The sequence below is a fragment of the Rhinolophus hipposideros genome, assembly GCF_964194185.1.
Source record: "Rhinolophus hipposideros genome assembly, chromosome: 10".
NCBI classification, from domain to species: Eukaryota; Metazoa; Chordata; class Mammalia; order Chiroptera; family Rhinolophidae; genus Rhinolophus; species Rhinolophus hipposideros.
This window is the reverse complement of record NC_138056.1, coordinates 2,046,606-2,058,256: the sequence shown is the minus strand read 5'-3', so window position 1 is coordinate 2,058,256 and position 11,651 is coordinate 2,046,606. Positions and strand designations below refer to the sequence as shown.

Below are 11,651 nucleotides of genomic sequence, written 5' to 3'. Positions count from 1 at the left end.
CGTGGCCTCCGTGCGCCCCGCCCCTTACAGAGGCGGAAGGAATGCCGGCGCGAGGGTGCGCGCCGCCGCAGATGTCACACTATTTGCATACGGCCCGCGGGTCTGAGCGCGGCGCAGCTTTTGATTGGTCGTCTCCGGCGGCGCCGAAGCGTAGTTGACTTGCGCCGAGTCAGTCCAATCGCAGCCTGTCTTGCTCGCGGAGGGCGGGGCCAGGAGGCTGGGCCAATGGGAGGCGACGTTGTTGACGGCTACGGCGGCGCAATCCCAGGAGCGAGCGGAGCGAGCGCAGCCAGTGCCGCCGCCACTGCCGCAGGAGGCGTGAGTTGCGGACGCGAGTGCCCGGCCAGGTAACGGCGTGCTGGGCGGCCGGCCGGGCCGGGGGCCGGGGGCCAGGCTGGGAGTGCGGGGAGCAGGCCGGGGCCGCCATCTCGGGAAACCGCGGCGGCAGGGGCGGGGCCCGAGTGCCCGGGGCGGCGGCGGCGGGCCTCGGGGGAGGCCGGGCCGGCGGCGGGGAGGCGGCTGGCGGCGGTGTCCCTCCGCGCTGCGCCCGCCCTCGGCGCGCCCTGAAGGTCAGGAGGCGCTTTGTTCCCGCGCGGCGTGGCGGGCAGGGCCGAGGGGCGCGCCGGCTCCTCCCGAGTGAGCGCCGGCCGCCGCAGGCCTTTGTCTTCGGGGCTGGCGTCGCCCGGGCCGGCGGGGCGGCGGGCTCGGCCGCGCGGCTGCTGGAGCCTGTGGCGTGGAGGCTCTGAGTGCGGCCAGGACGCGGGCGCCCGACGGCGGGGCGGCGGCGGGCGGGGCGGTGACCGACGGCGGCCTCCCTTCCGCCGGACACGCGCTGGTCGGGGCCGGGCCCTCGCTTCCCTCCGCCCGCGGGTGCCGCCCGTCGGGGCCGCAGAGAGGCCGTGGGCGAGCGTCGCCCCTGCAGGCTGAGGCCGCTCCTCGTCCCCGCGCCGGGACCCGCGGCTGTGCCCGCACACGGGACGCCTCCCGGCCCCGCGCGGCTGCTGCCCCTCCCTTCCGGCCGCTCGGGGGACTGAAGGCCCGGGCCGGGGCAGAGCGCGGGCAGAGCGCGGGCGCCGGTGCCTCTGGGCCTCGCTGCTTTCGTGGGGGTGGAGGGGGCCGTAATGGGGGCTCGTTCTCGCCCCGCGCGGGCCCCACTGAGCTCCCGCTCGCGGGCGTTTGAGCGGCCGGCACGTCCCGCCGGAGTGGGCGGTCGTCCCACAGGATAATCTGCAAACAATCTGCAAGTTATTTCAGACTTCAGGTAGCGGTTACTAGTGCAGGGAATAGTAAAGGTGACGGAGGAAAGGGGGTGGATTCCAGAAATTAAGTCGGGGCCTCGGGAAGAGGACGATGGTTTAAAGGTTACGGTTGTCCAGTAGTGCTTCGCTTACTACGGTGGAATCGGCAGGAAAAAGGAACCCCAGAAAATGAATGTTTTTCAGTTTGTTTTACTTGTTTTGGGACAAGGAAACTTTTTTCTTTCATCTTTGGAACTAAATTATCCTATTTTTTCAGAGACTTGAAAGCATCCGTTGAAGATGAGACCTTTTGTGGTCCATAGAAATACGACTGCAACACTCAGTTTCTTAAAAAATTACAGTGACAAAAGGGACTCATTTGATAGATAAAACAGGTAAAGGAATTGTAACACTCCCAAGTTTACTTGGGGACATTTTCATTAGAATTTTAAGGCCTCTTCTCATGATGTGATGAGAATAAGTCAAAATAATTATTTGTGATTCTGTACAACAGTAATTTCACCACTATAGTGCTGTCTTAAATACTGATTATCACACATACGTTTGCAGTCTCCTGCCACCCCTTTACCCCCCTCACTGCCCCCCCATTTGATCAGTGTTATGATTTAGACCGGGGGCGTCCAAACTTTTTTCAACCAAGGGCCACATGCGGTAAAATACGCAAACAGCCGGGCCACTCCGTGGAGGTGAAGTACGTATTGCCTCACCTGGTTTCTTTAACTAAACTAAATATATTTTTGGAATTTGCTGCTGGGCCAATTAACAATGGATTGTGGGCCAGTTTGGACACCCCTGGTTTAGAATATCTGCAGTCATCTGTGCCTCTGTCATAAGATAACATCTAAACACTTTTGTGAACTTTGTTATTTTTCAGAACAAGTATAGAATAGTGATTGGAGAAATTATTTGTGGTAACTGATTTTATCATTTTTGTTTTGGTAACCTCAGTAAACTAAATTCTGAGAAGGGTACATTTAAGATTGTTGTCCTCTAAAAATGTTCAGGCATTGTACTCTGTGAATTCACCATTCACATTATCAGATTCTTCTGTGGTGTTTTGAGTTTAGAGATTTTGTCTGTAGTTCGTAATTTTATACAGAGATTAGTGCTTAGAGTTAGGCTGTGTTATTTCCACGAACCTGTCAATGTTTTTAACAGCCACTTGGTGCTGAGAGCATACCAGTTCCTGTACCTGCAGTTCTCACACCAGATGGGGTTAGGATTGAAGTCTTTGCCATTGTTCTTCTTTTTAGCAGTTGGTAGTCTTTTAGCAGCAGCAGGAGGTGACCTCAAATGTACATGTATAAATGGCATAATAGAGCTCAGCATTACTTACTTTCAGTTATTTTTCGTCCTTTCTGTTGTCTGCAGTTTTCAAATGTTTTAAAACCATTTTGATAAACTCATGCTATACTTGCAAAGATTTTGCCAGAGAATCTAAATTTCTTTTTGTTTTGGAAGAAATAGTATCTGTGGGCAGGAGGGTGATTGAAATTCCCAAAGTTCTAGGTGCCATGGGCTGTGTGAAATCGGCAAAAGCTGGTACAGCTCGAAGCTGATACTTCCCACTGGCAGTCTGTACTTGAATAATAAGGCAGCAGTGAGGAGCTTGGGAGTTTGTCCGGGATTACTATTTAAGCAGTGCTTACTTTTTTGTTTTTCTTTTTTTTTTTTTTTTTTTTTTAACAGTACTTTTATTGGGGAACAGTGTGTACTTCTAGGATTTTTTCCAAGTCAAGCTGTTGTCCTTTGGATCTTAGTTGTGGAGGGTGCCGTTCAGTTCCAGGTCCAGTTGCTGTCACTAGTTGCAGGGAGCGCAGCCCATCATCCCTTGCGGGACTCGAGGAGTTGAACTGACAACCTTGTGGTTAAGAGCCCACTGGCCCATGTGGGAATCGAACCGGCAGCCTTTGGAGTCAGGAGCACGGAGCTCTAACCACCTGAGCCACCGGGCCGGCCCACTTTTTTGTTTTTCAAATGTATTTAGGCATCCAAAGTTCTGCCACTGGCATGATTTTAGAAGTAGGAAGTAGCTGATGGGGAATCATTGCAGGAAATGGCTCCTCTGGCCTTAGCTTACTTTGCATGGTATCTCCTAGTTTAGCAGATACTTGCCTCCCTAAATTACTCCAATGGTGAGATTTGCCCGTGAGCACACGGTAACTGGGAAACCCTTATTAGTGGGAGGTGAAGAATGGGGTCTTTGACTTCGTGAAACTTTTAAGAAATAATTTGTGGTGACGTAGATTTCTTTAATTTGGTGGCCATTGGCTTTCTACCCTGCCCTCTTCGGGTGACAACAGGGCTGCTTTACTTTGGTTGCCATTGAATTTTGAGTTTCATGAGTATTTAGTAACAGGAGAGACAGGTATTTTTGTAGTAAGAAAACTACAAAAGATCGCTTTGTGATCTTTTCCTTTTGATCTTGACCACTGTGTAGCCTTAAATTTCCTCTTACAAATGTGCCCTGTCAGCTGTTGTAACTCAATGTGCTTCCATTCTGGGTCTGCGGGACTTTTATTTATTAATAGTATACTTTATTATTATCCAAAAAAGCCTGTTCAAAATAAAATGAGATGATTTTTGTTTCATAGTTTTGTGGTAGGAAGATCAACTGTACGCTTTAAATATTTATGTGCAGAGGTTAGAAGAATGCAGTTGTTACAGTTTGAAACATTACTCGTTTACGCAGTTATCACACAGTAACTTTCCAGTACTTTGCATCTGTTTATGGGTTCATTCATGAGCACCTTCTGCCTGCCAGTTCTAGGTAAGGGGATGTCGCCCTGAAGGACGCAGACAGACCTCTCTCATGTGTTCCCACAGTGGGGAACGGACAGGTTAGATGGTGGTGGGTGTTTTTGAGAAGTAGAGAGAAGGCATAGGGGTGTGGGGGTACGATTTTACACAGGGTGGAGAGAGGAAACTCAACGGAAAGGTGACAAGATCTTCAAGTACAGGGTTAAGAAGAACTTTTAAATGTTTGCCTTCCTCAGTCACATACTAATGAATTGCAGAGAAAAGCGAGCAGAGGAGGAAATAGAAGCCGTAGCAATGAAGAAACACTGTGCCTTGAGTAAAAATAGAGTTTTGGTTAAGGAAAGGAAATAGTTTACTTTCTTCCTGAAAGCTGAAGGCTTGGTCTCTAGCGAGTTTCTGAAAAGACTGTCCTCACCTGTCTGGTGGCAGTTAGATCTTGTGAGCAGACTTGCGTGCCTGGTATCTTCAGAAACTGCTTGGGGGAAGCTAAGGTGTGCGCGGGGTCCCTGAAGCCATGCCGTGTACAGGTAACACTGGCACTCAGCTGCAGTGAGGGAGAGAACGAGCACAGAGTGCTTGGGCTGCGTCCTGCCGGGTCCTGGGCTGGGTACAGGGATGGCTGTGTCGAGCAGGTGGACAGGCCCCGGCCCTCGTACAGCTTGTTCTTCAGTGGGAAGACACACGCATCAGTCATACGTTCTTTTTTAACAACATGATAAGTAGTTTCAGACATACACAAAAGTAGTGATCCCCGTAAGTAACACCTAGATGCGCTACTTGCCTATTCTAGTTCATGTGTGAATGTGTTTTTTTTAATGTTTTGATAAATGCCAGAAAAGTTTATATACCTATATTAGATTATCAGTCATTGCATATGATTCGAAATTACTTTGAACGTAATTTCAAGACTATCTGAGTGTAGGACCTGGACACCTTTTCTTAAATTGCTAAGACATTGCAGATTAATTAGCAAGCACATTTACCATGAGTTTGAAAACTTACATAAAGTTGTTTGGTTGTTTACTTTAGGTTTGTTTTCACTTACCTGCTGGTGTGTTGGATCCCACACAATGATTTTCTGCTACTAAGGAATGTAGTGATAGACTGGGTAAAGAATCTGTTGATGGGGCAACATAAGTGACATCACGACTGTCCCAAGGCGTCACATATTGGCCAGGTTTTGTGGGTGGAGACATTTGGATGTCCTGACTGTTCCTTCTGAGGTCCTGGAGGATGTGGGCCTGTCCCCCAGGGCCGATAGGATGGGATCTCCATCCTTCAGGCTTTTCTGTGAACCAACGGATTGTGCTATAGGGTTTATTTAACTAGCACCTTAACTTAATAAGATTTCTAGATTATAATGAAATTTTAAAGTCTTACAGACACTGATTACATGTAAGTTAACTTTAATCCTTCAGTTATCTCATGGGAAGACAGTGAGGCCCTTTGACTCGACTAAGGAATGATAAATGTATAAAAATTTTAGTTTCGTGAAGGGCAGATATATTTCCCAGCTTACACCTTCTTTCTCAAAAGTGGCCTGATTTGAAATAATATTACTCTAGCTATAGACTAAATGTTTTCCGTTTAAAATTAGGAACTTGAAGTTATGTTGGATAATTTGCTATAAAATTAATTTCTCCATAAAAGGTTTTATTAGTTGGGGTAAAAATAATTTAATCCATAAACACGATTGTGAAGTATCATATAAATAAAAGCAAAACATTCATTTTTGTAATCATGCAAATCTGCATGCCAGTGACATTTAGAATTGTAGGCTGAAAGGTTTTGAACCTGGAAGGGAACCTGCCCTACCTACTGTGTTCTTTTGAAATTTTAGAATATTCTCCTGCCTGATATCCCTTTCACATTTTAACTCAATTGCCTTTTAGAAGTAGGAGAACCTGCTGATGGTTTCATAAAATTGATTAAACTCAGCATGTCAGTATTTAAAACAAATGGAAGGTTATATTTGTGTTTAAATACTGACATGCTGAGTTTAATCAATTTTAATCAATTTTATTTCTCAAACCTCAAATTTAGTAGTTCCTTGTAACTCTATTTTAACTTTAGTAGGGATTGCTGAACAAAATTAAATTATGTCGAGGAAACTTGACTGATTGAACTCCATCTTGTTTATAACATGTCATCACTCTCCATTATTTTTCCTTAAAGGGAACAATGTTTAACTTGATTTGTTGGTTTCATATCAAGCCATAGACACGATCTATAAGCATGTTGCGGTTAAAGTGGAAAGAGACCTGGAATGGGTCACATACTAGGTACTTTACGCATGCAGTTCTGTCTTTACGATGCCTCTCGGGGAGGTACTTTCTAGTTTGTGGAGTTGAAACTAAGATCACAGATAGAATTCAACTCCAGATCAAAAGCAGGTTATTGATTGTGTGTCTGCTTTGTTCTAGATGTTGAGTTCTGGGCTTGTTGTTGTATTCCCAATGCTTAAATTCATTATTTTGTTTTTCTATCCTTGATTGGGCTTTTTTTATTTGGGGAATTTTGTGTTGGGTTTAATTTAATGCTTTGCCCTCATGTTGCCAAAAATAGGATTAAGTGGCACATGCCTTCGCATAGATGGAAAGTCAGTGGATCGTATCGATGGGGTTTATTAAGTTGCAGTGATGTCATTACATGGGAAGGCTAACCTTTGGTCTGTGTCTTGCAATAGGGTGTTTATTTGCTCAACAGAGATTTTGTTGTGCCAGACGCTGTTTCAGGCCCTGGGACTACATATTGAACAGGATAGGAGTGGTTTCACACTGTTTCTAAACAGTGGATTTCTTGGAAATGCTGCGGAACTGCAGGATCCTGACACCGACTGGGCTGTTGAGCTGAGCACGTGGAAGTGGAAGCAGGAAGTGAAGTGGGTGGTGCTGGCAGGAAAAGGTCAGGAGGGTCTGGGTTGGACATGTGAGAGGATCTAATCCAAAACAGAATGAAGGATAGAAGTGGAGAATCGCACACGTGTGCCCTCAGAAAACTGACACGTAAAGACAGACTGACGTCTTGTAAGTGCTTGATTTGCGGAAGAGCAGAACTTAATCTCTCCCCATCTACGAGCTAGTGACCCTGCCGCGCGTGGCCCCTGCTTGGGTTCTTCTGCACTCTGCCCGTAGAAGCAGCCCGTCCCAAACCTCCAGCGGACTCTCCAGTAGCTCGATGCGGTCTGGGTGTCCCGAATTCCAGTTCCTCTGCAGTTCCCGAATAAACTCGATTTTGGGGAACTCAAGCTCACCTCAGTTTACCTCCTTTCTTTTAGGTTGGCGTTACATGGTGTCAGAAGTGGGATCCGAAAGCAACAAGCACCAAGGAACGACGACCCTCAGGATTGAGTGAGGTGCCCCTTCGATCTTGAGCTCCCCGACTGCATTCCGGATCTGGATAGGGACAGGTTGTCCTTCTGGTGAGTACAGTTGACCCCTGACCGAGACAGGTTTGACCAGCACCATTTAAACCTGTGTTATTCAAGGGTCAACTGTATTTTCTATCTGCAGTTGGGAGTCCATGGGTACAGAGGGCTGGCTTAGGTTATACGTGGATTTTTGACTGTGTGGGTAGTTGGCGCCCCTAAATGCTGCATCGTTCAAGGGCAGCTGTACCTTTTGTTCTGGATTCAGTAATGGGACTCCAGTCCCCTCAGTGTTGTAAGGGTGGCCCCACCTCAGAAAGCCCAGCCAGTTTATGTTAAAAAAAAAAAAAACTGTCCTTCCTCATGCACGTTGGTTACTAAATGGACAGATCTCTTTCAGCATTTAGAACTAAGAAGAATGCAAGATTAAATCATCCAAATGGGATATTTATTTTAATTGGTAACTGGAAGCTTCTAAACAGGTTCAGGATTCTAAAATTACCTCCTTACGAAGTACTGTTCCCAAATGGACTGAAGCAAATATACAAGTAAAGGTGGTAAAACAAACCTGCAGAGGCCTCTTGGTGCTGGCTGAGGTTCCTCCCACCCCACGGCTTCACTCCTCCAGGCCCTCATGGCCGCCTGCTACTCCTCCCCTCTATCTGAACTTCCTTTCTTTCCTGTCTCTGAAACCACCAGCCAGGCTCATTGAAAGTGTCACTTTCAAAATTAGGCCTTGTGACGATCCTGCTAAACCACCCCAAACTTCCTCCGCTCAGTACAGGAGCCGAGCTCAGGGCTGTACTGAAGGACTTTCCCAAAGTAACAGGCTCCCGTAGCTTCGCTGAGAAATTCACACGTGTGACTCACCAACCAGCCCGGCCTCCGGTCTGTCAGTCAGTCCGCACACTTACTGGAGATCACTTCCCGCGCTGGATTAGAACTGCCGGTTGGGAAAACTGCACCACTTCCAGGGTTTCAACTAAACCCACCACCAGCTTTTTATATGACCACGTGGCACACACTACAGCCAAAAGTCTGCATGAAGCCGCCCTAGACCCACACCCGTGGTCTGGGATAAGATTCAGGCCCCAAAGCCCGCTGACTGTGTCCTGACTGGAAGCAGACTCCAGGCTGGTTTTGTTGTTGTTCGTTTGTTTCTAAGGAAATTCCAGGCTTTCGTAGTAGATGTTGAATCCACCCAGGTAGCTTTCGACTTGTAAATGGCTTAAACAAGGACTTACCCAGTTAGTCAAAAGAACCTGTACGGAATAAGAGATGGTTTCCACCCTGACCTTGTCAGTCCAGCCGATCAATTGACTCCTCCCCCAGAAGATGACACCAAAAAAGAGACAACCAAGATTTTGACTCTCCAACTCCAGTAGATGGAGGCACCACAGTAAATCCATCCTTTCGTATCATCACTGCAAAAAATCTGGAAGCCAGAAGAAACCACCTTGCTGATACCGCTGCAGAAAACGCCATCCTCATGTGCTCCATAGACCCAAACTGTCGTGCTGCAGAAGGCTGCGACTCCCCCTAGCGAGCACCTGAGGGAATAACCAGCGCGGGACCCCAGCTGGCCTCTGAAAGAAAGCGGAATTGGAAACCTAAAGGCTGTTGTTGGTAGCCCAAAGAAAGGGGGCTCTGCTTTGGACCCAGTAATAAGCCAGTCCTGCCAGGAAATCTAAAATTTCCTTATTGACGCCTGAACACAAATGAAACTATTGATCCACTAAGAAAACAGTAACATTTATGGATCGGTATTGGTGGGAAACATCAGCAAGGCCACAGAAAGTGCTTATCTTGCTCGTTCCAAACTGTCTGAAATCCAACCCAGGGAAGCCTGTTTGCACCACCACCACCACCCCCCAAGACATTTTAATTTACCCAACGGGCCATTAGGGTTTGGCAGGTGGCTTTCTCTGGTGGGGTCATGGAAACTGCAGCAGTACCTCCTGGGACTGGTCAGAAAGCCGCGGATGGTGGAACTTCCTTCAGCCTGCCTTCTCCCTGGGAAATGCCCGGGGCTCCCTCAGAACCTCACCCGCGACAACCATCTTCACCCACTACTCCACATACTTCACAATTGAAGGTGCTCTCCTAACCGTTCCCACCACACGAACGCCAAGTCTCACGTGTTGTGTGTAAATGTCTGTTTTTAATCATGAGAAAGAGTCTGGGCAAAAGGGCCCGCTTACACGTTGTATTTAGAAGACACCGGTTCTTTCTCTCTATGTGGAAGAAATGTATACTCCACACTCCCCCTCGCGTGGAAAGGATGTGGAGTCGTCGCCATCCCTCCTGATGCTGAGGTCAGGAAAGACCTTTCCACCATGTACACAGCCCGTCGGGGCCCTTTCTCCTGCCAACTTGAAAGCTAGGGTGGGTCCAACCTTGGGTGGGCACCCACAGCCACCCCACGGCAGGTGGGAAGGGATTTGCACGTGCCTTCACCGGAGCCTTTCCCTGTGGGGGGCAGCGGAACCCGAAGCGGCAGTTCCGAGTCTTCATAGTCGTGGCCACACCTTCAGTGCTGCTGGTGGAGCTTCTGAATCTCAGCCCCAGACAGACAGCCTCGGGGGAGAAGTCTTAGCAAACGGCCTCCCTGCCCAGCAACAAGGAGCTTGTGCCCTGCGTGGGGAAGGAGGCTGTTTTTATGTTAACAGATTGGGGAAATCACACAAGAACTACAGGTAATGACAGATATTAGGAAACTGTTAATTGAAGTAGGTCAAGCCCCCAGAACCTGGGACATTTTGGAACTTTTAAACATAGGCAGCTGGGACTGGTTGAAAAGTGTCAGCAGCTGTAATTGGACTTCTGGCCTGGGTGTAATCCTCACTAAAGGCGTCCTGTCTGTGTCAGTAGGCACGCGTCTTCCTCCCAGGTGCACGTGCAGAATCAAGTTCTTTTCCTTTCCAAGGCTTACCCTGAAGCTCAGCTGACCATGAAGAACATGACATAGATTCCCCATTTCTTGGTCCTTTTGTTGTTCAAATGAGGCCTCGTGGTGGCGTGCCGTTTCGCTACGTGGGGCAGGACATCTGAGGATGGTCCTCAGGTCCCAGGGACGCATATGACTAAGCAAGATCCCCATTACAGGAAGGTTGATCGGCGATGCTCTCTGCAGAAGGCCTTGAGCAGAAGGGGGATGTGAGAAGATTTAATCTAAAACGAAACGAAGGGTATGAAGTGGAGAAGCTCACACATGCACCTTCTGAAAGGTGTGAGACTGACGTCTTGTAAGTGTTTGATTTGCAGGAGATCAGGACTTAATCTCTTCCGTCTACGAGCGAGTGACCCTGCCGCGTGGCCCCTGCTTGGGTTCTTCTGCACTCTGCCCGTAGAAGCAGCCCATCCCAAACCTTTACCGGGCTCCTCAGTAGCTCGCTGCGGTCTGGGTGTCCTGAATTGCACATCCTCTGCAGTTCCCGAATAAACTCGATTTCTGGGAACTTGAGCTCGCCTCAATTTACCTCCTGTTAGGTTGACAGAAACCCACGTCCACATCTTACTAGCCATTGGCCATGGCTGAGGTGCTTCACCCTTCCCTGCCCTCTTAATACACGGGGGTGCCTCTCCCTGGTAGTTGGTGTGGTATAAAATGTAGGGAGTCCCTTGCTAGTTAGGGGTGTTGGCATTAGGGGTGTGGCTTGGTTGTTACTGATCGGGCCCAGAAATCTGGTGTCTGTCCTTTAACCTGGCAATGACAGCAGTGGCCTCAGGAGAGAGCAGGTTTGTTCCAGTCCACGGAAGTGACTGTGGGTGTATTTGTTAGACCGTGGACAGCTGTGACTGCGTGTGGCCAGGCTGTCATTGGGATCAGTGTGGAAGCAGCTTGGCAGCAGGTGGAAGGTCCTTGTGGACCTGTGCCTCAGCCATCCTGTTGCAGTCCCACTCTTCATGAGTAAAGAAAAACTCGGGGAGGGCAGGCCGTACAAACTAAGACTCAGAGAGATGTGAGCAAAGATATAGGGGAAAACCCAGTGTTTGGCAGCTGGTGACAGTAAGTGCATTAGCACCAACAATGTTGCCAGCAGGTGTTACTTTGCAGACCAGCTCAGGGATGCGGGGTTTGCAGCGGTGTGCGTGTCACAAGCCGCACATGAGCATGGGCTGGGAATAAGAGTGGCGAGGTAGACAACTGCAAGTGTAGGAACCCCAGTTTCTCTGTGCAGGGACTTTGGACTCCGCCGGCGGTGATGGGGCCTCTTGCGGGGTTTTAAAACCCTTCACTAACTTAGCTGCACGTGGGTGACCAA

At 48.7% G+C, this 11,651-nt stretch overlaps 1 protein-coding gene across 7 annotated transcripts in view; it reads left to right on the top strand.

Annotated features, from left to right (window-relative positions):
* The first annotated feature begins 228 nt into the window (after nt 1-228).
* The window catches only part of NAP1L4 (nucleosome assembly protein 1 like 4), a 37,846-nt gene continuing 26,423 nt past the window's right edge, over nt 229-11,651 (top strand). For 2 of the 7 annotated variants that reach the window (XM_081063265.1, XM_081063270.1), the window contains exons 1-3: nt 504-569; nt 1,516-1,633; nt 7,297-7,440. The gene's annotated coding sequence lies outside the window, so the exon portion shown is untranslated. Of the gene's footprint in view, nt 348-460; nt 637-824; nt 1,262-1,515; nt 1,634-7,296; nt 7,441-11,651 lie in introns of those variants that run through there. The other 5 variants (XM_081063266.1, XM_081063267.1, XM_081063264.1 and 2 more) reach the window with 5 other exon arrangements.